This window comes from Myotis myotis, unplaced genomic scaffold (genome assembly GCF_014108235.1).
Source record: "Myotis myotis isolate mMyoMyo1 unplaced genomic scaffold, mMyoMyo1.p scaffold_m19_p_2, whole genome shotgun sequence".
NCBI classification, from domain to species: Eukaryota; Metazoa; Chordata; class Mammalia; order Chiroptera; family Vespertilionidae; genus Myotis; species Myotis myotis.
Genome location: NW_023416324.1, coordinates 171,007,130 through 171,034,359, shown reverse-complemented (window position 1 = coordinate 171,034,359; position 27,230 = coordinate 171,007,130). Strand labels below are relative to the sequence as shown.

Here is a 27,230-nt window from a genome sequence, read left to right as displayed (position 1 = left end):
GGGTTCATCCATTATTTTATTCACTTATCATAAATAAAACTGGCTCATAAAGAACATTCCAAGTAAAAGGTAGAACCAAACATCTAAACTACTTATTCTGTGCCCTGGCAGATGTCCCCATCACTCTACTAGCAGGTTTACTGTCTGAGAATTTCTGAAGGTCATTGGTCAAATGAAGAACAGGTAGGATTTGATTCAGGAAATAATAATTTGAAATAGCCTCTATGATCTGTTTCAGCTCTACTGCTTCTTAACTATCCTGTACCTGCTGAAACACCAGATCCCAGCACTTAGAACGCCTTCTCAGTTCCAAGATGCTAGAGTCTGGATAATCCTGTGTGTGGCTCAAAGAGAGTGGTGTTTATGGCAGTAAACATAGACTACACATGCTCTAGAAACTTTGTGAGATAAGACAGGGACTTTTCTAAAGGAGCTTTCCACTGGGACTCCAAGGAATTTTGAGAAAAAATCAAGAAGCAAGAGAAGCAAACCCATCACAAAGTTGAAGGGAAGTTTTAACGGTATATGTGACACATAGGATCACAGGACAGTGAAAAGAAGAAAATACCAAAGCAGTTTACTTCCCACTGCACCTTTCTTCTGAAGCGCTTAAACCATTTTAGACATACATGTCTATGCTCATCATTGGCAAGTTAATTTTTCTTCCAGAACTGCATAACTTCCCTTTCCCTCATTTTTAAGAGACGTTGAGGTGATCAAGTGAAAAGCCCTTTGAAAACTGCCATGTCTACAGTGATCATTGCTTAGGGACAGAACTGAAGCAGGCCTTGACATCTGTTCCATTCATCCCAGACAGCGATTTCATCTCTGTGTTCCCCTGCTGCTAAATGGAGAAGAAAAGACAGGTCCGTACTGCAATTCCAGAGACCCGGTGGAGAGGCATCCACTCTGCTGTGTGTGTTTGAGCAAATTAATTTACACTTATGGCTTTGGATTTATTTTTTTATCATTATCCTCAGAAGGTAGACCATGATCTCTAACATCCCTTCCAGTTCTGTGCTTTGCAAAACTAGGATTCCTTTGCTTGTGCTCAATGAACTAAGCCAGAACCAAGAACCATGACAAAAAAGATCACAGCTGGAGCCTCTGCTTCTTCAGTTCTAGAATGAGGGGAGTAATCAACTTGGAAGGTGGCTGGAAAGATTAGATATAATATATGCAAAGCTATTGGCGCAGTGCGTGGCATCCAGGAGGCCCCGTACATGGAGGGTTTTAATTCAAAACCTGAAGCTTTCCAGTTGAAAGCCTCTGCCAGCCTGCTCTTTTGTCTCCGCAGTCCCAGGCGTTTCTGTGGCTTGAGCAGGTAGCCCCGGGCTCACTGCGGGCCACTGTGCACTCTAAGTCTGAGCACTAGAACAATGTTTCAGACTCTTCTGTTTCATCCGCAGGCCATAAAGAAAGTGTAAAATTTTCTGTTTCCTCTGGCTGGACCCCTGTGCCCAGGCCACTCCAGGTGTCTGTGAAAGAGCCCAAGGGAGGACTTTATGAAGACCAACCATTTGTCTACTGTCTCCACATCCCTGTGGCAACAGGAGGAGTCTGTGCAGGGGCCTGGGAGCCTGAAGCAGTGGGTATGATGTTCTTGTGTGTCTACTTTACCAAGTTACAATCCTGCCAGGGTGATCAGCACCTGAGAAGGTTAGGTCTTTATTACCACAGCAATGTTGTTTATAACACATGTGGACTGGAAGCCGTAGATATATGTCTCACGCCCTTAGAGTCCTTGCCCCGTGCAGAACCTGAAAGAAAAAAAATCAGAAAATTCCACTTGCTTTTTTTCTATTTAATGAGGTCGAACATTCTTAAGGAATGAAAAGCACAGCTCCAGCCTAGTTTTTAATTAGCCTCGGGAACCCTTGTTTCAAACTAGCCTCGTTCCCAAAGCTATTCTCTCTCTGCTCTGAATGAGATGGAAATTCAATTGCATTCACCTTGTCAAGTCATAATAAGATATCCTCCCCGCGCCCCCAAGAGCAAGGCAGACACTGCACTTTTTGACCCCAGAAGGACATTAGAACCTAAAAAGGGCAGTTGAACAAACTCTAGTTGGAATATGAACTCAGTGTTGTTTTTCCGTAACCCATCATGTGAACTTGAGCCAGTTTCTCCACGTGTACAGTGGAAAAAAGAAGGACTTTAGAGCCAAACAGACCCAGGGTGAAATCCTGCCTTCTGGCTCCAGTGGCTATGCAAGTTAACTGAACACTCACATCTCCTGTTCCCTCGTCTGAGATACAGATACTGTAGAATACAGTAGGATGACTGGAGGGACAGAACGGGTCACTTTGAGTAAAGTATATTGCCCCGAACATCTCCAGCATTCAATCAGCATTGTGCTTCCTCTTTCCTCTCATGTGTGCAGCAGAGTTCATTACCCCACGTTGCCTGTCTCACTAGGTTGAAATCATGACCCAAAGGGATTATCTGTATTTAGAGGCTAGGAGTCTGGGTTTGATAGCTGGAGCTCAAGGTTCAAATCTCAGTCCTGCTCCCTCTTGCCTGTGCTTCTTTGGGCAAATTCCAGAGCCTTGCAGCTTCCTCAGATTGAAAGAGCTATCAGTAGCTCTGCCCTAGGATTACTGTAAGGACTAAATGAGATAGTGTACAAAAAGCCTTTGCCTAGAGCCTGACACCTGGTAAGTACGCAATAAATATTACATGATAACAGCGGCAGCGGCATCTGAGAGTGCTCTGTAAAATGTAAAAATCCTCTAAGATGTCCATTTCAAATCCTTTTGGGAAAGAATGTGCCAATGTTACCCATGCTTATGTAAATATAAGTGGTTATTATTTATGTAGGAGAACATTACTGGGTATTATGCAGGAACAGGGAGAGAATACTGTAGAGAAAGAAAAAAATATTTATGATGGGCTTCAGAGGGAAAAGAGAAGAAAATGATTTCTCATCCAGCCCCGTAGAAGTGGCCCCATATATTAGCTCAGAGCTGCCTGAGTGCAAAGATTACATCAATAGATTCTACTCTGAGGAAGGCATAGAAGGAAAGGGATGAAAAAGGGGGGAAGGAAACCTCATCCTATTGCCTCTAAAATTAACCCCGAGGCTGTATTTATTCAACAGAATCTTACTTAGCACCCACTACCTGGGAGACACAGGGACACAGAAGGTCTGGCTCTACCCTCAGAAAATTTAGTCTAATGAGGCCCTTACACTAAGTACATAAATAACTAATTAAAGGTAAAAAGTGAAATGGCATGGATCATCATCAGTATGTCATTTTTTTTTTCACAAATAACATTTATTGATTACATTTATAACAGAATCTCACCCGCATTCACAGCAACTCTGTACAACCAAGAATCCCCCCATGAGAAATAAGTTGGATTGAGTCTTGGGTGTGAATTATGTGATCTGTGAAAAGAGTGGCTATCAAAGTCATTTTTATGGGTTCCCCTTACTTAGTATACATCCTTTTTCTCAAAAAGAATTTTAGACTATTTGTCAAATAAAAGAATGTACACTAAGGTATAAAAAGAGAACCATAAATTTATACTTAGGCAAAAGAAATGGCAAGAGCTAATATAATCGTTGGGTTAAGCATCAGATTCATCTCAGAGTTTCCTGGAAGTCTGGGCAAAATGAGAAACACATTATTATAATTTAATATTTCTTAAATGTTGACATCCTCCTAAGCCATATACAGAAACCTACCCAAGGGCTGATTCAGTAATCTTGCATTTTCTATTCAATTGACAAATGTGAAAGGCATGTATGTCTGGGAAATTTTGAGACATTCAGGTAGATACTAACCATTATCAACATTTAAGACCATTATTTTGAAAAAAATAATCTGTATGGATTATTAAATTTATTTTGTTGTTTTTTCTTTCTGTTGGGACAGGTTTTTTTGTTTTTTGTGTTGTTACTGTGTGTTTTTGTTTTTTGTTTTGTTTGTTTTTTGCTAGAAGCTATGTAGAATGCAAGCTGTTTCTCTTCTTATACATATAAGAAAAAAATGTACATTAAAACACAGAGCATGTATCTGTCCAATTTTCCCAACACCATTTATTGAAGAGACTGTCTTGACTCCATTGTATGTTCTTGCCTCCTTTGTCAACTATTAATTGAGCATATTGGTTTGGGTCAATTTCTGGATTCTCTATTCTATTCCATTGATCTCTATGTCTGTTTTTGTGCCAGAACCAGGCAGTTTTGAGAAAAGTGGCTTTGTAATACAGCTTGATATCTGGTATTGAGATCCCACCTACTTTGTTCTTTCTCAGGATTGCTGCAGCTTTTTGGGGTCTTTTTTAATTCCAGATGAATTTTTGGAGAGTTCGTTCTAGGTCTGTGAAATATGCTGTTGGCATTTTAATGGGAAGTACGTTGAATTTATAGATTGCTTTGGGTAGTATGGACATTTTAATGATGTTGATTCTACCAATCCATAAACATGGAATGTTCTTCCATCTGTTTATGTCTTCCTCTATCTCTTTTTTCAACGTTCGGTAGTTTTCTGAGTAGAGGTCTTTTACCTCTCTAGTTAGGTTTATTCCTAGGTATCTTAATTTTTTTGGTGTGATGGTAAATGGGATTGCTTTTTTAGTCTCTCTTTCTGTAAGTTCACTATTGGTGTATAGAAATGCCATAGATTTCTTGGTGTTACAAAAATAAACTCAAAATGGATAAAGGACTTAAATGTAAGACAGGAAACCATAAAAATACTAGAGGAATCCAAAGACAACAAAATCTCAGACATATGCCAACGCAATTTCTTCACTGATATAGCTCCTAGGGCATTGGAAACTAAAGAGAAAATAAACAAATGGGACTACATCAAAATAAAAAGCTTCTGCACAGCAAAATAAACCATCAACAAAACAACAAGAAAGCCCACTGCATGGGAGAACATATTTGCCAATGTTATCACTGATAAGGGTTTAATCTCCAACATTTGTAGGGAACTCATACGACTTAACAAAAGGAAGATAAACAACCCAATCAAAAAATGAGCAAAGGACCTAAATAGACACTTTCAAAAGAGGACATTCAGAAAGCCAAGAGACATATGAAAACATGCTCAAAGTCACTAATCATCCGAGAGATGCAAATCAAAACAACAATGAGGTACCATCTCACACCTGTCAGAATGGTTATCATCAACAAATCCACAAACGACAAGTGCTGGAGAGGATGAGGAGAAAAGGGAACACTGCTGGTGGGAATGCAGACTGGTGCAGCCACTATGGAAGACAATATGGAGTTTCCTCAAAAAGTTAAAAATGGAACTCCTATTTGACCCAGTGATCCCACTTCTAGGAATATATCCCAAGAAACCAGAAACACCAATTAGAAAGGATATATGCATACCTATGTTCATAGCAGCACAATTTACCATAATGAAGATCTGGAAACAGCCTAAGTGCCCATCAGCAGATGAATGGATTAGAAAACTATGGTACATATACACAATGGGATACTATGCTGCTGTAAAAAAGAAGGAATTCTTACCATTTGCAACAGCATGGATGGAACTGGAGAGCATTATGCTAAGTGAAATAAGCCAGTCAATGAAAGAAAAATACCACATGATCTCACACATTTATGGATATTAAAGACCATTATAAACTGATGAACAAAAATAGATACAGAGGCAGAGCAGCATCAAACAGATTGTCAAACTACAGCGGGAAGGCTGGGAAGGGTTGGGGGGCGGGAAGGGTGGGTAAGATATCAACCGAAGGACTTGTATGCATGCATATAAGCATAACCAATGGACATAAGACACTGGGGGTTAGGGGGGGCCGGGGGAATGTCAAGGGGTCGGGGAAGAAGAAGACATATGTAATACTCTTTGTAATACTTTAAGCAATAAAAAAAAAAACACGGAGCAATCTCCCAGTGGATAGAGCGTCCGCCTGTGTACTGAAGGTCTCCCGGGTTCGATTCCAGTCAAGGGCATATGCCCTGGTTGTGGGATCAATCCCCAGTAGGGTGCGTGCAGAAGGCAGCAGATCAATGATTCTCATCATTGATGTTTCTATCTCTCTCTCCCTCTCCCTTCCTCATCTGAAATCGATAAAAAAATATATTTAAAGAAATAAAAAACACTGAGCAATCTCCGTGTTATGATACTAGACCTGCTGATTTTATTTTCAGTGTGATTTCAGAGCTTAATTGCTGTTGTTCTCAACTCATCCCCACTTAGACAGATAGGCAGGAGGGAGTAGAATTAGCCAATTGAACATAAAAATCAAAGACACTTGCTTGCAAGGGCACCTACTTCTGAGAATTACCTTGAATTTTGTATGCCACTGACTAAGAAAGGAAGGAAGGAAGTGACATCTTTAAGATCCTGGGCTTGGGCTGCGGTGAAGGGGACCAGCTGTTATTCTTTTACCAGCTAATTTCTGGCCTGTTGTGATGTCTTTTATGAATCTGGAGAACTTGAACTTTAAAACCTATTTTAAAAGGTCATGTTTTGTCTTCTTTTTTCAATGTTATCCTTAAAAGGTTGATTAATGAGGAAGAATTAAAACAAAACATTACACACACACAAACAAGCAACAAAGAAGGGAAAGAGGTGCTGAACAGAGAGAAATAAAAAGAATGTCTGGAGGACAAGGAGGGAACACAGAGAGTCAACGGCAATGGAATCTGACCACTTGTCTGTATAGAGCCCGTCCAGCCTTCAAGCAGTTGAGAGAGAGCCCTGGTCAGGTTCAGGGTTGTCAGAGAGTCTGCTTACACGTGCCGGCCAATACCACCCACATCTGTTTGATTTGGCACTGTGCAGTTACCAGCTGCTGGCACAGAATCAGGAGGGGCAGGTGGGTGTGCTGGGGAAGGGGGAAGTAAGGGGAGAGGGGATTATACACAGTTGTTCCAGTAAGAGGACAGGGGAGGAGGCCGGGAGGAATGAGGCTATGAGAGGCCCAGGGCAGGCAGGGGCAGGAAACCCACAGCTGTGGTGGTGGCCACTGGCAGTAATCACCCCGAGCAGCAGGTGCCGGCCCTGAGTCAGAGAGCAGAGAGGCCCTAGGATGCGGCTTTGACAGAAATTCAGGCACTGTGCCAGATTTGGGCAGAGTGTCAGGAGTGCTTTGTCACTCTCCCCTTTGAGCCACCCACTATCTCACTGATAGTGAACCTTTCCAGACCTCCAAACTAGTCGCCATGTTGCCTCCCTCTTTTTCCTACCAGATTAAACCTTTTGTTTCCTACCTCAAACAATGTGGGATGTTGTTTTTTTTTTTCTAACTCAGCTCACAAAACTTGCTTTCTCTGAGGTGTTAAAATCCTTTTAACTATCTAGAGAGAAAGCTGGGAAGAATACTAGTAAGCCTTCCTGCTGAGCAGAGGTCCCAGAGGTGTAAGCGGTGTTCCTGAAGTCATCTGGCTCAGCCAGTGGAGGAACAATTGGGGCAAAGGCTGACTTGTCCACCTCAGCACCATTTGCTCTGCCAACATTTACTCTGATCCAAAATGTTAACCCTCTGCCAAGAGGTTGAATTGGTGATTGGTATACGCACCAGGGGAGAGCCAGATTATTTTGTAATCTCAGTGTGAAATCTTACACAGGCATCAGATCTTTGTTCACCATTGATTCAACACCATGTCCCAGAACCATGCTGGTTTCCTATACGCCACTCACCAGTGTGGGCAATACCTTCCTAAATCCGCTCCAGTGTCCATTACCTGAAGGGAGACCAGGTAATTTCTGTAGGTTTGAACATCTCACACATGTATCCCCTTTTTGTTCCTGAAAAAATCACTGCTGTTATCACATATGACAAATAGACAGGACACCACAATGCAGTTGAGATCAATCACTGGGTCTGCTCACTGGAGCAGCAAGATCTGTTTATTTCTAGGACATTCTCAGTACTAGAGGGTCAAAATAACATGATGTGGAATTACCAATATTCAACCTAAAAGGCCTAAAAGGAAGACCATTTTATATGGTTTGCTCTAATAACGGAAGTTTCAGCTCTGGCGAGTGTCTGAGGTTCAAATCTTGCTTCTGATACTTATTAGAAAGGTGACCTGATGGAACTGGAGAGCATTATGCTAAGTGAAATAAGCCAGTCAATGAAGGAAAAATACCACATGATCTCACTCATTCATGGATAATAGAGACCATTATAAACTTTTGAACAATAATAGATACAGAGGCAGAGCTGCCTCAAACAGATTGTCAAACTGTAGCAGGAAGGCCGGGATGGGTTGCGGGGCAGGAGGTAGGGGGGTAAGAGATCAACTAAAGGACTTGTATGCATGCATATAAGCATAACCAGTGGACATAAGACATTGGGGGATAGGGGAGGCTAGGGGACTGTCTAGGGCGGGGGGATAAAAAAAAAAAAAAAAAAAAAAAAAAAAAAAAAGAAAGGTGACCTATCTTCTCCATGACTTAAAATGAGAATAATAATAATAGAATATACCTCATAAGATGGTTCTAGCAAGTTAGCTTCCATAGACTGTGTTACAATTTTGAAGTACTGTAGATAGCATATTGATATAAACCAGATGTACACAGTCACCCTCCATAGGGTCCTTCCTCAGGAGCCCAGATAAGGACTTAGTGCTTGATACCCTCATTGGCTGACCTGCAGAGAATTCCCAATTTAATATTCAGCTCGACTCCAGGGATGAAGGTTTTTGCTGTGTCCCACTATCAAATCTATCCCTTTCTGACCCTTTCTGACCTTGCACACTAAGTCCAGTGACTCATCTTGTCCCTGGTACTGAATTTCTGGTTTCATAATCTAATATTGCCCTTATTTCTACAAAGCTGTCAGCCCTCTCAGGAATCAGAGTTAGCCACCAGCAGCCACATAACCTGTCAGGCTTGCTCCCAGTCTCCCTCCCATTGGATGGTATAAAAGAAATAGACCTGAGATTTGAATTCTCAATCCACCACTTCTTACATGGCCAACATTTTCTCTCTCTGTGCCCCGATTTCCTCATCTGTAAAATAGGGATAAAAAGACCCTGACAGAGGTGCTGTGAGAGTGAGTGACAATGCAGACAGAGTTTGTCACATACTATTGCTCAGTGAACAATAGCTCTTTTTCTTTGGGTAATCATTTATTATGGCTGGCTTGATGCTGACTACCACCTGGCCTGTCATCTCCTGCTTGTCTTCATGCATTGCTGTCACTGCCCACACTGACACCCGCCTAATGGCCTCATCTGGTCTCCGAATTCCAATTCCTCCTGCTCCTCTGGGGAAGCTCTGCTATGTCTGTTCTGACTGCTGGCTGGGGGAATGCTGGACCAACGCCTACCATCTCATACAAGTTGGTCCTTGGCATATCTTCCCACCTCCACACTCAGAGACCATCATGTTGGTAGCTTGAAATCAGCCACAGTTGGACGTTTACACCATAGAAATCAGCAAACCCTATGCTAGGGCTCCTTCCCCTGAAACACTGTTAAACATTTACAGGCACATCAGTGCGGACCTTTCATTCTTTCTGAACCTTCTCTGTGCCTGATCATCTGACCCAAGCACTCAAGTGAAGCCCTTTAAAGAGAAGACCTCAGAATGTTTTCATGTACACAGATTGGCCTTGCATTTCAGTGAAAATGCAGCTAAATCCACAGCAAAGTCTACAGAACAACTCTCAGCTCAGGAATGGAAACATGACACCAGGAAAAAAAAAATCTAATGAATATACATTAACCTCAAGATTAACCCCATCACTAATGAGGTCTGCTCAGCCCAGCCCAAACCTTTTCTTCCTGCTGGGCTCTCCTGGTGATGTAGGTTCCAGGGGTCCAGGCCTTCACCTGCGCTCTCTGATGGAAATCTGAGGATCTACATGACTATGCCCTTCACACCACTCCGGCTTCTGTCTTGGAAATACTGTGATCCAGTAGCAAAGAGGGTATGGAAGAAGATGACTCCTTTACAGGAGAAAAAGGAAGCCCTGCCTTTCCTTATTTTCTGTGAATGCTTTAAACTACACAAGGTTGCTGAGGGGTAAGCAATTTGAATCCTGTTCCAATGTGTCTACATCAGAGGCCTGAGGAAGTGGCCTGCCCCTCGATGGTGTTAAATTCAGATTTGCTGTACCAAGGACCACATTTGAAGTGTGTAATGTTGACTTAGGGCCACACTTAGCTTTACATCCCCTGGAAAAAAGACTCATCAAGTAAATGAACAGGTGGGTGAGACTGTGTGTGGTGGGGTGGAGGGAGGAATATTTTTCCTTATGAGGAAATGTGTTCCCATGGATTTTAGAAGGCAGATCACCACCTGCTATGAGGGAATCCTATCTATTGTGGTGCCTCTATCATGGGTCCCCTTTTAGCAGTTCTTTATTCTTGCCTGTATTTGAAAGGATTCCCATAGCCCAGATGGAAATACTCCATTCTTCTGCCTGCTAAACCTTAAATTCTCTTTCCTCTCCACAGGATCCATTAAGTCTACGCATTTCCCCCTCTTCACAATTCCAGACTATGTACAGAATGTAAAGCATTTCTCACTACCCCACTTCTTCCCATATACCCACCCCTTGACTTGCCACCTCTAAAACAGTCAGACAGGCCACAGGTTTTCATTTTTACACCTTTAGTGATAGTCTTCACAGAGACATGAAGAGTGACAAATGCAGGGAGGGGGCTGAAGTTCCAGAATTCTCCCCTACGTTCTCCTTACCCAGGTCTTTGACCCACACTAAAATGTGAAATGTGAGCCCACCATTCTAAAAAACCCTTCTCTGTCTCCTTCTTATTCTCCCCCTTTGCCTTCAAGGCAACATCTCCTATCATCGGACTACTACGACTGTGCTTCCAGCAATAATAGATGTCACAATTTTAATGAGAAACTTCACAGCTTACAAATCACATTCTGCCCAGCACTTTAGTGAACCTCAGAACCTCTTTGTGACCTCAGTGTTGGTGTGACTGCCAGCATTTTAACGGGCCAATGAGACAGTGCAGACAAAGTGCCTGGTAGACACCTGTTTGGAGCCCCTGCATCTCTCTCCCCTCCACCCATGTCACCAAACCAAGGAAATACAGTGGTCAGGCACTGATTATATGTGACCCTGAGAAAAAAATCTGATTCAAAATATATTTTTTCAAGGAAAGGATCTCAAATTATGTTTTTACTCTATTTTATGAAGAAAACCCATACACATTTTCTATTCTCCACCTCTCTAGCAATAGCTTCTTAGCTGATGACCAGATCCCTCCTTTTATTTGATATAGTAAATCCAGGCACCTTGGACTAGACAACTAGCTAACCTCTTGCTGTACTTCCAAAATCTAGATTTGAGGCAGTTCTGGATCAACCTGAAAATTTGTCATTATTCCCCTACAGTCTTTTATTTTTTGTTTTGTCTTTCCACACTTTTTCTTCATGCCTTCCTCCCAAATTATCTAATGCACAAGTATTCCAAATCACCCAATTTAAGACTCCCTCAATTTTTCTTTTTGCCTTCTAGTTCAAGATAACTCAGGAGCAGTTAGGATCTTCACATACAGAATACCTACTCTCTCTTCCATTTAGAAATAGCACAAAATTCACTATAAAATATTTATCAGTTTAACTTTTCACTAACTCTTATTAGCCTTTATAATTAACTAGAGGCCTGGTGCACAAAATTTGTGCATAGGGGTGGGGGGGTGTCCCTCAGCCTGGCCTGCACCCTCATGCAATCCAGACCCCTTGAGTAGGATTCTTAGGCCTGGCTAGCAATCAGGGCCTATCAGGGCTTTCCTTCCCCTAACTGCCAGCAGCTGGCCCCACCCCCACTGCTGCCACTGCTTGCCATCTGTGCAGCACTGTCCCCCCTCCCCCACCACTGGTTGCCTCCCTCTGTGGGTGACAGGTGTGGGGTATGATTGCTTGGCTGTCCTGGGCCTCCCTCTGTGGAGCAATCTGTCATGGACCCCCCCCCCATTGATTACCTCTGTGGGGCGATTGTGGGGTGATGGCAAGGCCTTCCAACCAATTGCATTGCACCTGCCTTGGCTGGCCTGGCACCAGTGCGTGTCATAGGGTGGTCAACTCAAGGGTTGTCCAGACGGTTGTTCTGCTGTTCAGTCATTTGGTCAATTTGCATATTATGCTTTTATTATTATAGATTAGGTGACATATATTATATTATATTCCGTACCTCCAATATCCTTAGCATGTTGACATCAGATTATAAAATGGAGAGGACCAGGAGGCTGCTCAGTGCCAAGCTTGAGATGCCATCTTTATTAATCAATTGGAGAGAAGATTAATTTCTTCATTCAACACACACTTACTAATCACTTAACCTGAACTCCTATATTACTCAAGACCCAGTAGTATGTACTTGTTATGAGTGTATTATCCATGCCTCCCAATTAGACTGTGAGGCTCTTCAGAATTATCTGGTCTCAGCTTGTCATGACCTGTCTTTTGACATTTAGCAATCAATTCACTTCTCTGGGCCTCAGTTTCCTCAGTGTGAGAGGTGAGTAAACAGAGCATTTTAAATCCACTAATTCATCTTCTTCCCATTCAATTTAGTAAATATGGGTTAAGCAAAAACATAACAGCTATTGTAGAACTCAAAGAAGGAGGCATTAAGTGTTATTTAAGAGAACTCAAGTAAGTGTTGAAGCTGGGAGGTGGGCACATAGCAGATTATCATACAGCTCATCTACTTTTGTGCATATTTGAAAACACTCCTACTAAAAAGAATAAAAATAAGTGGAAGGAATTCAGGCTACCCAGAGCAGGTAGCAGCTGAGCAGAATTGAAGCATGGGTAGGATTTCAATGAGCCGACACTGGGTCAGGGGCCATTCCAGGCAGGGCACGTCATGAGCCAAGGCATGGAGATTGGAAAATACAAGGTGTTCAAAAAGAACTGGGTGTGGTCATGTGTGGCCACAACACAGGGTGCAAGAAGGGAGTGGTGGGAAATGAGCTGGAAAGGTATCGTGGGGTCACAGCCGAAGGGCCTCGAGAAGCACAGTGTGGAGCCTTTGCTTAATTCAGTTCCAAGAGAAGGTGACCTCACTGGTTAAGCCCACGTTGGCTCTACCCCTTCTCAGGCGGTCTGGGTGCAGGCCCAAGAGAAGGGCATGTGGCAGAAACTGGCAGAGAAGCCTGCTGGCAGCAACACCCGTCTTGTTTCTCCACCAGGAAACAAGGTTTCCTGTAACTCAGACCCATGAATCAGCATTTCCTCTGTCAATAATACACAGCAAGAAATGCAACAGCACAGGGCTTGAGGGAATGGAAGAAAGGGAGGAATATTCCATGACACGCTGGCCTCTGCTCTCCTTTTCCCTCATGAAACACTCCTGATAAGCTCCCAAATAACACTCAGGTTTCAAAAGATAAGTTTCTCAGAGAACCTCACAGTATCTTGGGAAGAGTAAGTCCTACAGAATACTCCGGTCATATTATGCGCTTCTATCACCATTCGGATAAGTAAGGTCACTTTCTGAATTCCTTCATTACATGATAACTAAACATTAATATACCAGTGTTTTAACCTTGCAGAGGTTTGAGTGTGTTGACTTGCTTTTCATTTTTACACATCACTGTCTAATAGTTTACTAGATTCTCATGATAATCCTATGAGGTACACAGGAAATATTACACCTATTTCACAAATGTTGATATCAAGGCAAGGAGATGAAATGCTTTTCCCATTAGATCGGTTTTGAAGAAGCCAGAAGTGACTCCAACTCTTCAAACTCCAGTTCAAGGTTCTTATCAAAGCCGTAGGTTTTAATAAATAATAAATAGAAACATAAATATTGCTATATTTAATAATCATTACAGTAATAGTATATTTAATATATTAAAATTATATATACATATGTCCTACATAGCACCAGGAAGAATTTTATTCACTCCCTCATTCCATTCATTCATTTATTAAATATTTATTAACTGCCTACTGTATGCCAGGTTCTGTTCTAGATACATTTATTAGTGAACAAAACAGACAAAGAGCTCTGCCTTCAGAAAGCCTACATTCTCATTGAGGAACTCAGACACTAACATACAGTATATGTTAGAGAGTTACATGGCTACAAGTGCCTTGAAGAATAAAATAAAATAAAAAAAAACACAGAGAAGGTTATAAGAAGTGTTGAGGGGAGAGTGATACAATTTTACATAGGATGTTCAGTGACAATCTTCCTAAAGTGTGACATTTAAGTCAAGACCTGAGACATGGATATATGGGATGGGGGGAGTCAGCAAAAGAAACAATCTCTTAGGTAGTACTTTCCTGCTATGTGGAAAGAACAGTAAGGAGTCAGGTGTGGCTGGACTAGAGGGAGAAAGGGGGAAGATATAAGGGGTAGAGTTTGGGGTTAGAGCATATAGACCATTATAAACACTTAGAGAATCTGCTGTCATTTACTCAAAACCAAAAGCAAACCAAACAAACAATCAAAGACAAAACTAAAATAAAGCAAAACAAAGGGGTAAAATTCAAAATAAAACAAAACAATAACAAAAGCATGTAAATGGGGCTGATAACCCTCTCCTTCCCTATCAGGAATCTGGATCCAGGATCCAAACCCTCAAGCCAAGATCATGCTGCTTCCTGAGGGAGCCGTGGAACAGCAAAGTCAGGCAGAGGAGCCACTTACCATCACAAGCTTGGGCCTGGGCCCCAGACCTTAGTCAGATTCCTGTGAGCTGGGACACTAAGATTTATCAGGCCTCCTTTTGCTTAGGCTACAGGTTGAAAGCAGGACAAAACCCTCCAGAACCTTTGTCCTCCAAACCTTCCCAGGAACTGAACATCAAGCTATCAGATCAACTCTGCAAAAGCTCCTTCCCTAATTCAGAGGTCTATAATACCCATGTTCTGAGCTTGACTCATCCCAGAAGGTGGAGTATGTGTGTAGACACAGACATGGTATGAAGGAGAATGAACAGAATAACCTCACACTCATTCTGGAAGTCAGTGTTTCTTCACTTTTTGTTCTTTCACTGTATTAATGCTATGGGCTTAACAGGCATGCTTGTATTATACAATTCATGCCCATCCTGCTTCCACTACCACTTCCCTGCTGCCTTGGAGAGTTTCAGAAAATTTCTTGTGTGTTTTCTCTAAGCATTGATAGTGGAATCAATGAGAGATAGTTCGGCCCTTCAAAGCCTTCAATGACTGTCTCTTTGATTTTTCTCCAGAAGCCACTGAAATAGATCAGAGCAGGACATACTCCAAGTCAACAATGGACACTAGGTGAAGAAGTCCCTCGCCATTCTTTTTATCAAGTAAGTGAGCAAACAAGAGATGCTCTGTCACTCAGTGACAAGTGAACAACACAGTCAAACTAGACATATCATGACCAAGGTTGGGGAATAAGAATAGCTAAAAGCTTTTTACATTGTTTCATTCATGCCTTTCTCCACCACCTCCCCTTGAAAACACCCCTACCACCACTATCACCATCCTAGTTTGAATCTCCTTTGAACTACTTTTTTATTAAACTTTTTTACCTTTAGGTATTTGTAGATTCATATGTAGTTGTAAGAAATAACACAGAGAGAGCCTGTGTACTCTTTATCCAGTGTTAACATCTTGTAAAATGATAGTATAATATATAATCAATATATTGATGTTAATACAGTCAAGATAGAGAATATTTCTATCACCCCAAGGGCTTTCGCACCTTTGTCCAAAACAGATGGAAATATTTGTTTGTGTCTATTTCTGGGCTCTTATTCTGTTGCATTGATTTATGAGTATATTTCTCTGCAAATACCACACAGTCTTGCTTGTTGTAGCTGTATAATATGTTTTGAAATCAGGTAGACAAGTTCCTCCTACTTTATTCTTCTTTTTCAAAATTGTTTTAGCTATTCAAGTTTCTTTGCCTTTCCATATAAATTTTAGAATAATCTTGTTGATGCCTACCAAAAATCTACTGTGATTTTTGAGAGAAATTGTGATAAATCTGTACATCAGTTTAGGGAAATTTGACAGCTTTACTAACGTGGTAGAATAATGGACCCTCAAAGATTTCTAAATCCTAATCCCTGGAAACTGTGAAAAAGTTACTTTATCTGACAAAAGTGACTTTGCCAATGTGATTAAGCTAAGGACCTGGAAAGGGGAAGGTTCTTGTGAATTATCCAGGTGGGTCCAATGTAACCACAAGGTCTTTATGCAAAGGAGGTAGGAGGGTCAGAGTCAGAGAAAGGAACATATGACTATGTAAGCAGAGGTCAGAATAAGATTGAAAGGTACTACACTGCTGGCTTTGAAATAGAAAAGGATCCATATATCAAGGAATGCAGGTGGCTTCTAGAAGCTGAAAAGGCTAGGAAGTAGATTTTCCTCTCAGAGTATCCAGAAAGAACCAGAAACACTTGGATTTCATATTAGACTTTAGAAATATAGAACTGCCAAAAATTTGATTTTCATTTAGTGTAAGCCACTAAGTCTGTGGTAATTTTTTAAAGCAGAAATGGGGAAATAATACAACTATGTTCAGTCTTTCAGTCAATGAACAAAAATGGTACATCTTTCCATTTATTTAGATCTCATTGATTTCTTTCCTTAATATTTTGTTGTTTTTAGGTACAAATCCTGCACACGTTTTTGTTGCATTTACATTTAAACATTTAAATTTTTTTGAGCAGAAGTGGCATTTTTTATGTCTATGTACATAGAAATACAATAAATTTTTGTGTGTTTATTTTGTATCCTGTAACTTTGCTGAACTGATTTATTAGTGCCAAGAGGTTGTGTGTGTTTTAGATTTCTTGTAATTTTCTATGTAGATAATAATTTTATTTATAAATAGGAACAACTTTATTTCTTAATTTCTGATTTTTATTATTTTTATTTCCTTTTCTTGACTTATTATATTGGCTAGAAGTTCCAAGTTTAAGAATAAAAGAGGTGAGAGTAGACATCCTTGCCTCATTCTTGATGTGAGGGAAAAGAATTCAGTGTGTCACCATCCTAGATAATAAAGAGGTAATATGTAAATTGACTGTCACACCCTCACACAAGATGGCTGCCACAAGATGGCTGGCAGGGGAGGGCAGTTGAGGGGGACCAGGCTGGCAGGGGAGCAGTTAGGCATTGATCAGGCTGACAGGGGGTTGGTTAAGGGGTGATCAGACTGTCAGGTAGAAGTAGTTAGGGGCAATCAGGCAGTCAGGCATGTGAGTAGTTGGGAGCGAGCAGTCTGGATTGTAAGAGGGATGTCCGACTGCCGGTTTAGGCCTGATCCTACAGTGATCAGGCCTAAACCGGCAGTCAGATATCCACAGAGGGGTCCCAGATTGGAGAGGGTGCAGGCTGGGCTGAGGGACACCCTCCCCCCCACCCCAGTGCATGAATTTTGTGTACTGGGACTCTAGTCTATATATAAAAAGCCTAAGCCAGTTGACCAGTTGCTATGATGTGCACTGACCACCAAGGGGTAGTCAACCTGGACAAACAAAAAGAGAACCAGGCGATTGAATCTATAAAAGATCACAAGTGGGTGGGGCTGAGCTGCAGTTCATATTGGGAGGCCGAGCCATTGGCCCAAATCCCACTGCTCCCCAGACATTGCTCCAGAGGTGTGGCACCCCGACCCCCATCAACCCCTTCAGCCACATCCTCCCCAGGCAGCTGGAACTCAGGGATGGACAGAGAGAAAAAAGAGACCACAAACTCTGTCCCTAGTGCCCGCCTCCTCTATCAGACCATAGCCACCCCAGGACTTGCAGGATAGTGCATGAAGTGGGCAGCCTTGCTGCGCAGATACTGTGACTCCTTGGTCTGCCCTGAGCCAGGCACTCACCCCACTTCTCCGAGTCTCAGACTGCACCCCAAGCAAGGCTGCAGGAACTCCACCCTAGGGACTCACTTCTCCATAGCTGGGTACAGCAGACCAGGAGATACAAGGGACAGCAGTGGAAGATTCGGGGGGGGGGGGGGGGAGTGGTGAGATGGATAGATGCTCAGCTAACTGGGATGAGTGAGGCCAGGATGAGCGGGAGTGGCTCCTCCCCAGCTGCCTGCCACTTCATGCACTACTATAGCCCTCAGGGGATGTTGGATGCTGATTTCAGCCAGATCCCCATAGGCTATACTGAGCAATGCCCCCCACCCTGCGCCATGCACAAATCCATGCACTGGGCCTCTAGTTAAATATAATAGTAGCTATAGGGTTTTTGTAGATGGTCTTTATCAAGTTGAGGAAATTTTCCTGTAATCCTAGATTTCTGAGAGTTTCTATCATAAATGAGTGTTAATTTTGTCAAGCACTTTTTCTGCATTGACTGATATGACTATGTGGTTTTTCTTCTTTAGCATTGAATATGGTAGATTAGCATTAATTAATTTTTTAATATTGAACTAACCTTGCATCTTTGAAATAAACTCTACTTTGTCATAGTGCATAATTATTTTCATAATTGTTAAATTCTATTTTATATTTTGTTCTATTTTGTTCCATTCTATTCTTTTTAAGATTTTGCTTCCATATTCATGAGGGATGTTAGTCTAGTTTACAGTGTTCTCTATTCATACTTTGTCTAGTTTTATTATCAGGGTAATACTATCTTTATAAAATGAATTGAGTATTGTTTCCTCTTCTGTCTTCTGGGGGTTGTGTAAAAATGGTGTTAATTCTTTCTTAAATGTTTGAAAGTTTTCTTCAGTGAAACCATCTGGGCCTGGAGATTTCTTTTCTAAAATTTTTAAAAACTATGAAGGCATTTTTCTTAGTAATTATAGAGACATTTAAATTATATATAAATTGTGATAGCTTTTAGAAATTGCTCCATTTCATTCTGGGTGTCAAATTATTGTGTGTAGAGTTGTTGCATCAGCCTAGTGTTTAAGGTCTTTTCTAACTCTAACCCACCTCTTCAATCTCTTTCTTCTCCCTTCAACCGGCTCTGTGAATCCCAGTGAACTGGGATCTCGGTGAATTGGATTCCTCTCTGGGATTCTTCACACACTGTGCTTTCTCACTGCCTCATATTGCTATTTTCATTCTCCCGAATACCCCAAAGTTTTAAAAATGTTTTATTTCTCATTCAAGGGCCACTCAAAAACTGCTATCTTTTCCATTTCCCTTTGAGCTCACCTGGCCTACACTGTCTGTGGAAGTTTCGTGGTATGGACTGAATACTACCTTGTATAGAGGTTATTTGTGAACTTGAACTTATGGCACAACTGGACTGTGAGCTTTTTGAGAAATTAAATCTGTATGATTTTTCTTGACTACCTTCCTAGGTCCTGACACAGGGTATGGCACAAAATACCTGCACGAAGAACATCTGAAAAATTAACTCACAGGGCTCCTCACATAATATTCTATCCAAGACGTCCCTTGATCTTCTATCTTCAGGTAGTTAGGAAGCTATTTTCCAGGACCTGATCTTGAACTGGGGATTGACTTAGACTCTGAAGATAGCTGAGTAGTTGGAGGGAAAGAGTCAATCTCAGCACCAAGTCAGATTTCAAGGGAAAAACATACTGTGGCTTTCAGAGCCATAAGACTGTCTCACAAAACCACAGGTTCATTATGAAAAGATGGGACACAGCCAGGGTTCTGGAAATTTAACAATTTACAGAAAGAACACCTCCCATCATCTAAACTAGTAGTTCAAATTCTCCTTAGCAGCACCATACTAAATGGAGATGTATTAAGGAAACAGGATGGAAAAGTGATCTCCATCTATTCCCAGCTCAGCAGGCATTTGTGTCCAACAATATCATTGAGATTGACTTTGAGGCCAATCTGGGAATAAATATTCTCCAGGGAATCCTCCCACTATCTCAAAATAAGAGAAGGTAAAGTGTCTAGGAAGGGAGGCATAGATGGAGATAAAACAAAGTGGGAAGAAGGAGAAACATTTTCCACTCTTGTGACAGTCAAGAGCCACCTCTTGGTGATTCCATTTTTCTTCTTCTAGTCTGAGCCTCTTGCCTCCTATCATGTGTGCTGCTGTATCCTTTTATATGGCTTCCAAGCCTGTGTGTTTCTCTACCATCTTAAATTCAAGCACTAAAATGATCTCCCTAAAATGTAACTCTGGCCCTGCTTATGTGGCTCGGCAGTTGAGAGCTGACCCAGGAACCAGGAGGTCACAATTCAATTCCCAGTCAGGGTACATGCGTGGGTTGCAGGCTCAATCCCCACTAGGGTTGAGTGCAGGAGGCAGCTGATCAGTAATTCTCTCTCATCATTGATGTTTCTATCTCTCTATCCCTCTCCTGTCCTCTTTCTCTAAAAATCAATAAAAATATTTTAAAACTGTAACTCTGATTGCACTATATTTTCAAAGAAACCTTCATACATTGCCTATTGCACAGGAATACTGTTGACATGCCTTCAGCAGGAATACAAGGCCCTCTGCATATTATGACTTCACCTCTCACAATCCCAGTTACAAATCAAGCTGGCAAAAACAAATTAGAAAGAATATAAAATATAGGATCTAGAATCTAGAATATAAAATCTGAGTCCAAATCTAGCTCAGTCTTGATTTTGGGTAACTTATCTAACCTTAATGAAGCTCAGTATACCCACCAATTTTTTTTTTTTTTAAGAATAGTAATAAAGGCTTTTGTGAAAAATAAATGAGGTCATGGTTCAAGTACACAGCACATAAGTACTCAATAAATGGTGGCTATTTTTACTATACTGAGGCACACTGACTGAGCAACTTCCCTATTCCTGAAACACTCCTGAGTTTTTTCTTATGCCTAACAGCCCTAGCAAGGTTATCAAATGCCCTTGCACAGGGAATAAGGAGAGGTACTAGCTGAGAATGAAGGGTGGGGTGAGGGACCATCCACTCATATTAAGCTGCCCATTGTTAGAAAGAAACAATGAATGGAGCTCTGAGAGAGACTGTGTGAAGTATGGATGAGAGAACAGGTCTAGAAATTCAGAATGACCAGGGAGGGTCCAACATTTTCAGCATCTGATTTTCTTCCCTGAACATCAGAACAGACCCAGGCCTACCTTTGCATAGCTGATGAGGATACATCTTTCATATCTTCATGTGGATGGATCATCTCTGTTTCTTTAATAGAAAGGTGTTCCAATGCCATGTCCAACACAGAGGAGATGTTGGGGGTGGGCAACTCACTATGTCTTGTATGGCTATCATCCCCAGTATGCATATGTGTTATTATAAGGGGCTCAAGGAAATAGTGTCAAGAGATCCACTTCATAAGTATGTTTATTATTCTCTCTGCTGCTCAAGCCACACAAAATAAATGTCTGGCATTTCCAGAAATTGCTATTGATTCAGCAGTAGATTTTACAAGGCCAATCAATAACAGTTTCCTCCATTCCCCTCCCCGCCCCCAGTGTATATTTATTTGTGACCAAGCTTTCTGTTCCTCCTGTGCTTTCTAGTGCTTGTAATTGGTCCAAAATAAATGGATGATTTCATCTTTTTCCAGGAAAACAAAAAGAGGAGATAAAAAAAACCCACTCGGCTATTAAAAGTATCTCCCTCCTCTAGCTAAAAATCAAGCTGAATTCATATATGTATATGTGTGTGAGGGAGATAGAGAGGAAGCCTGCATTCAAGCCTGCCTGCCAGAATGAGACCCACAGCACAGGAACCACAATGTGAGGCCTCTTTTCCCTATATTTATATTGTGCTTTGGTAGGAGATTAGGAATCCAGAAAGGCCATAGTTCCTTCTACTCAAGAGTTCTTCCATCATTATGCCTTTATGTCTCACTAGTGGCCCATTGCACAAAGATTCGTGCAATAAGCCTTCCTTCCCCTGGCTCCTGCCACTGGTTTTCCTCTGGCACCTGGGACCCAGGCCTTTGGTCTAGCCTCAGCAGCAAGGCTTGGCTTCTTCGCTCCCGCTGCTCCCAGCCCCTCCTTTTTTTTTTTCCAGCTCCTCCAGTGGAGCCCAGGGTGGAATAAAAGCCTGGGCTGCCCCTGGCGACCCAGGCCCCCAGCCACTCCTTGAGCGGAGTACAAGGCCTCGGGAAGCTTGGCTTCCTCCATCACCAGGAGCAACCCAAGCCTCCTGCTAGCTCCAGCTCAATGGCCACAGCCATCTTCAGTCATCCTCAGTCTTTGCTCCATGCCTGTGTATGCAAATTAACCACCATCTTTGTTGGGTTAATTTGCATAGTTGCTCTGATTGGCTGGTGGGTGTCGCTGAGTGGCAGAGTGATGGAGTGATGGCTAATTTGCATGTTTCTCTTTTATTAGTGTAGATAGCATTGCCAGATGTATAACAGAGGCTCAGAGCGCAGGCTAGAACAGGGGTGGGCAAACTTTTTGACTTGAGGGCCACAATGGGTTCTTAAACTGGACCGGAGGGCCAGAACAAAAGCATGGATGGAGTGTTTGTGTGAACTAATATAAATTCAAAGTAAACATCATTACATAAAAGGGTACGGTCTTTTTTTTTCAATAGTTTTATTCATTTCAAACAGGCTGGATCCGGCCCGCGGGCCATAGTTTGCCCACGGCTGGGCTAGAACTTCAAAGTTCACCAGCCCACCCACCTCTTCTTACAGATTAAAACACAAAGACTCAAAAAAAAAAAAAAGTGGATCTAAACTCAGGTCTCTTGCCTCAAAATGTGAATTTATAGGGTCTCTTCAGAGGTTATCAAGTTAAAATGAGAGTGGCCCTTAACAAAATATGACTGGTGTCCTTTTAGGAAAGGAGAAGTTTGGACACAGAAACACACACAAGCAAGCAGAAGTCCGTATGAGGATAAAGGCATAGATTAGGGAGATACTTCTTCAAGCCAAGGAATACCAAAGACTACCAACAAATCACCAGAATCTAGGAGAGAGGTATGCAACCAATTCTTCCCCTTAGCCCTCACAAGGACCACTTTAATCTTGGACTTCTAGCCTCCAGAACTGTGAGACAATACATTTCTGCTATTCAAGCTTCCCAGTTTGTGGCACTTTGTTACCACAGCCCTAGCAAACTACTATACTTCTCTTTAGGAGGCCCACTACTAAGGAATCCAGAGCTTAAAGTCAGAAAATTGTTAGAACTATATTAGAGGCTCAGAAACCGTATTTAATAAGCCTACTCCAAATGAATACAGTATCAAGAGAGAAAGTATGGAGCCCTAGTGAGTTTGGCTAAGTGAATAGAACATCAGCCTGCGGACTGAAGGGTGCAAAGTTCAATTCTGGTCAAGGGCACATGCCTGGGTTGCGGGCTTGATCCCATCCCTAGTAGGGGGCATGCATGAGGCAGCCGATCAATGATTCTCTCTCATCATTGCTGTTTCTATCTCTCTCCCCTCTCCCTTCCTCTCTGAAATCATTAAAAATATATTTTTTAAAAAAGAGGGAGAGAGGATATGGAGAATACATACCCCCAAGTTCTCGGACAAGACAAACCTTTTTTGCAATTGTGAAGAAACTACATGAAATCAAACTAAAACTAGATGAAATCAGTTATTTATGTGGTAAGGCAAAAGTCATGTATAGTTTGTTCTATAATGGAACAAAGTTCACATATTTTCAAGGTATGATATAAAAGTAAAGAAAGCCAGTGAACACCTTGGCCAAAGGTAATGCTATAAGTTCCCAAGACACATTTCACTTCTTTTCCTAAGGACACAGGAATACTGTATTCCCCACTCTCCTTTGCAGCTAAAATGGACCATGTGACTAGTTCTGACCAATAGACAATGCCCAGAAGTGACATATGTAGATGCCTAGAAGAGTGTATGTGAGTTGTTCATGCTTTCTTTTTCCTTGCCACAGAGACCCTATAAGTCATATATTGAGACTGAGGAGGTACATTAAAGTGGATGAATCTTTAAGTCCAGATTGAAAGGGAGCTGCCTTGGAGAACCATATGGCTCTCAGTGAAGCTTCTGTGAGACAGAAATATATGCTTTTGAGATTTGGGTAAATCATCTAATCTGACACTTGTCCTAACTCACTGATGATGGCCCTCACCTATGCAATTTGTATTTGATTAATATACTTTCAAAATAATAATAAGTCACTTGAAAAATATTAACTTGGAATTTCTCATGTTTTTTGTTGCCTGGTAGAGCAACCCACCCCAACTATGTCTATGGGATCCCCTCTAACAACCCAGACCTTGGGCCTCACAATAAAGGAAACACCTCTTCTACATTCTTATCTATTTCTCCAGTGGGAAGGGTGGACCTTAAAGGGGAAAAAGGCATTTTCTGCCTCAAAAAGCAACCTTTCTTGGTGCAACTCTGATGGTTAGAAATCTATTCCTTATTATATTTATAATCAGATTCTCTGTTACTTCACCCATTGACCTTAGTTCCACCCTCAAGAGTTCTGAAATAACAAAGCATACTGCTCTCCTCCAGGCTGATGTTTTAATCAAAGGAGATTTCTTTCCAAAAGCCTTATTAATCAAGCTATCACTAATGTCAAATCCCGGTAGAATGTAGGCCAGTGCATTGTTCTGATTATTTTGCTGTGTTTGGATTTTATCATATGAAAAAATATTTCAAATAAATGGAATTCCACCTGGGGCCCAAAATTCTTTCAGTTAGAGAAAGATTTGCATCATAGCAATATTTGTTTTATTAGGATTTAACCTGTCCATTGTTCTGCTGAGTGCCTGTGTAGGAATGTGGAAATAGCTTTCCATCACCATAAACTCAGAAAAAAATGCCAGTGAAATTCAGGCAAATAGATTATGATTGCATTGACAACTCTTTTCATAAGCTAATGGGCTGTCTAATCTATTCATGATTGCTGTCCCCCATAGGGTCTTGTAAGCACATTGCCAATGAGTTTGTTGAATTTGGTAAATTGATACACTGGGCTTGTTTTGACTTCCCATTTCTTGGAATAATCATTAGGTATTTAACAATATGTGAATGTGTTTAGTTAGGTAAATAAGTGATTCAGTTCCCCTTTTCTTTAACAATTGATTCCCTTCATGTTTTAAGTGGAAGTTTTTAAATGTGTACGTACATGTGAGGTATCTCAGTCCTGTGATTCATGTTTGATTATCAGGACTCCTATAGGAGAGATAACATACAATTTTACTTGAAGGACTAACGGAATCAAATCAACATGAGGGCTAAAAAAAACACATAAAAATGAAAATTTACTAGTAAACAAAATCTTTTTTTTAATTACACTTCAAATTAGAATATCTAGCATTAGCATGGCTTGGGGAAACTCTTTTATATTCTCCTGTGGGAGCATAAATTGAGACAATTTATCTGAAAGGCAATTTGGAAAATATAGCAAAAGCCTTTAAAATGTGCATACCCTTGGACCCAGCCCCAATAACTTCACTTCTACGAATTTATTCTAAGGAAATAATACTGGGTATGTGTAAAGATTTATTTACCAAAAAAAGAGCTTATTATGACAGTATTTATAATAGCCATAATTGGGGGAAAAACAAATAGCCAACAAAAATGGTACATTTTTTAAAACACATTCATTTATACCATGCTATATTACATAGGCCTTAACAATATGTTACAGAAAAATTTTGAATATGAAAAAATATTCACAATCTATTGTTAAGATTTTTTTAAAGCAAGTTTCACCTCAAATCAAATCTGTATTTTTAAGACACTAATTTTGCAAATACATATAAGGAAATATAGATTAGAGACATAACAAATTTAACATCTGTGAAAGCTGGGATTGTGGGTAGATTTTATTTCCTTCCTCATCTCTCCTGAATTTTTCTAAATGTTTAACAATGGGCATTATATATAAGGTGTACAAACACATTATAATGAAATTGAATCTTACATGTAAAATATTTTACTTTTCAAGATGCTGTTGTTACTAGGAAATCAGGCACATCTTTCCTACTGACTTAACTCAACAAAGCTAAGTGACACTTTCTTTGACGTTTCTAACTAGTTCAGCACCAATTATTCATCTTTTAAAGAAAGTTTGATAATCAATGGACAGTTCTCCAATTGCATTTGAAGTAAAGACATTTGTGGAATTTTTAAAGCTGGGAATGGAATATTAGTATCATCACTCAAGAGCATTAGGTGTGGAGCCAGAACACCTGAGATCAAGTTCTAACTGTGACTTTAGTTGATGACCTTGAGCAAGTCCCTTATCCCATTGGTGGAACTCTCAGACTGGGACTATATATATATGTATATATAGATTGATATTTTTAAAATAAAGGATATGAAAGGTCAATTTATTTTAAATACCTCCAAGACAGTCACACATTATTTATTGCATAGTGTTCGCCATCTGTTGCCTAAAATTTCCATAACTAACAACCAATCATGGTTGGAATAACACAAAAGAAGGAACTTATTTTCTTTTCTTTTTTGTTGTTGTTCATTTGATGTGTGTAAAATAAAACATACACTCATGCACAAAGTGCTTAAGTAGTAAACGTACAGATCAAATTATTGCAAAGTGAATTTCTGTGTCAGCCCCACCCAAGTGAAGAAATAGAACATGGCCAGCATCCCAGAAGGTCTGTATATTCCCCTTCCCAATCATACTTTCTGCCTCCTCCCCAGTCACCATTCTCTTGACATTATTATAATCTCCTTCATTTTCTATATAGTTTCACTACTTAAGCTTGCACCTCTAAACTATATAGTTTAGTGCATATTTCAACTTTATAAACATAATCATACAGAAAAAGTTGTCATGATAATGGATATAAAAAATTTTAAAGTATAATGTATACATCGATGAATGGCAATATTATTAGTAATCCTATTATGTGGGGACATAGGCATTGAATTCAACCCTTCAAAGCAGGTGGTTGTTCTCACAATTTTGGCATTGAATCATCTCCCATTAGGTCTAGACCTTCTCACCCTTCCAGATGGTCAGCACAAGCTCACAAGCTCACATTCAGGGCCCATAGGAGCACTGTTTTGTTACTTCTTTTGCCACCTGGATGGAAAAGTACTCACCTGAGGCTGAAGGGGTCTGTAAATACCTGCTTTGTTCATAAATTAGCAGGCATCCCTCCGTTGAATGAGTTCCCTGGCGATTATCAAGGCTCTAAGTTCACATCTGGTTAATCGTTGGCTAGAAATCAATACATAAAGAATGATGGTTTATGATAAGGGATTATAATAAGCAAGTTCAAATTCAAGAAATTGGCTGTCTCTTTGCTCTTAGATGCTGAAAAGAAGGTGCTGATCCCCAGTCCTTTTGAAAAAATGTAACTACACTCATATTGCTATCTAAATCAAGCACTAGCTATTATATATTTTTTATTATTCCCCTTTCCCTCATTGGCCAATTCATTGTGTCCTTAGGCTCAGTTGTTCAAATACCACCTAGAGTTTCTTTCAATCCCAAGGAAAT

General features: G+C 40.8%; 1 long non-coding RNA gene across 1 annotated transcript; it reads right to left on the bottom strand.

The window, feature by feature from the left end:
- Window positions 1-1,225: 1,225 nt before the first annotated feature.
- LOC118676604 lies at window positions 1,226-26,901 on the bottom strand. Its single transcript, XR_004974163.1, has 3 exons — window positions 26,831-26,901; window positions 24,882-24,928; window positions 1,226-1,760 (listed from the first exon to the last, which is right to left on the bottom strand). It is a non-coding gene; the product is annotated as an uncharacterized LOC118676604 (long non-coding RNA).
- Between the last annotated feature and the right edge of the window lie 329 nt (window positions 26,902-27,230).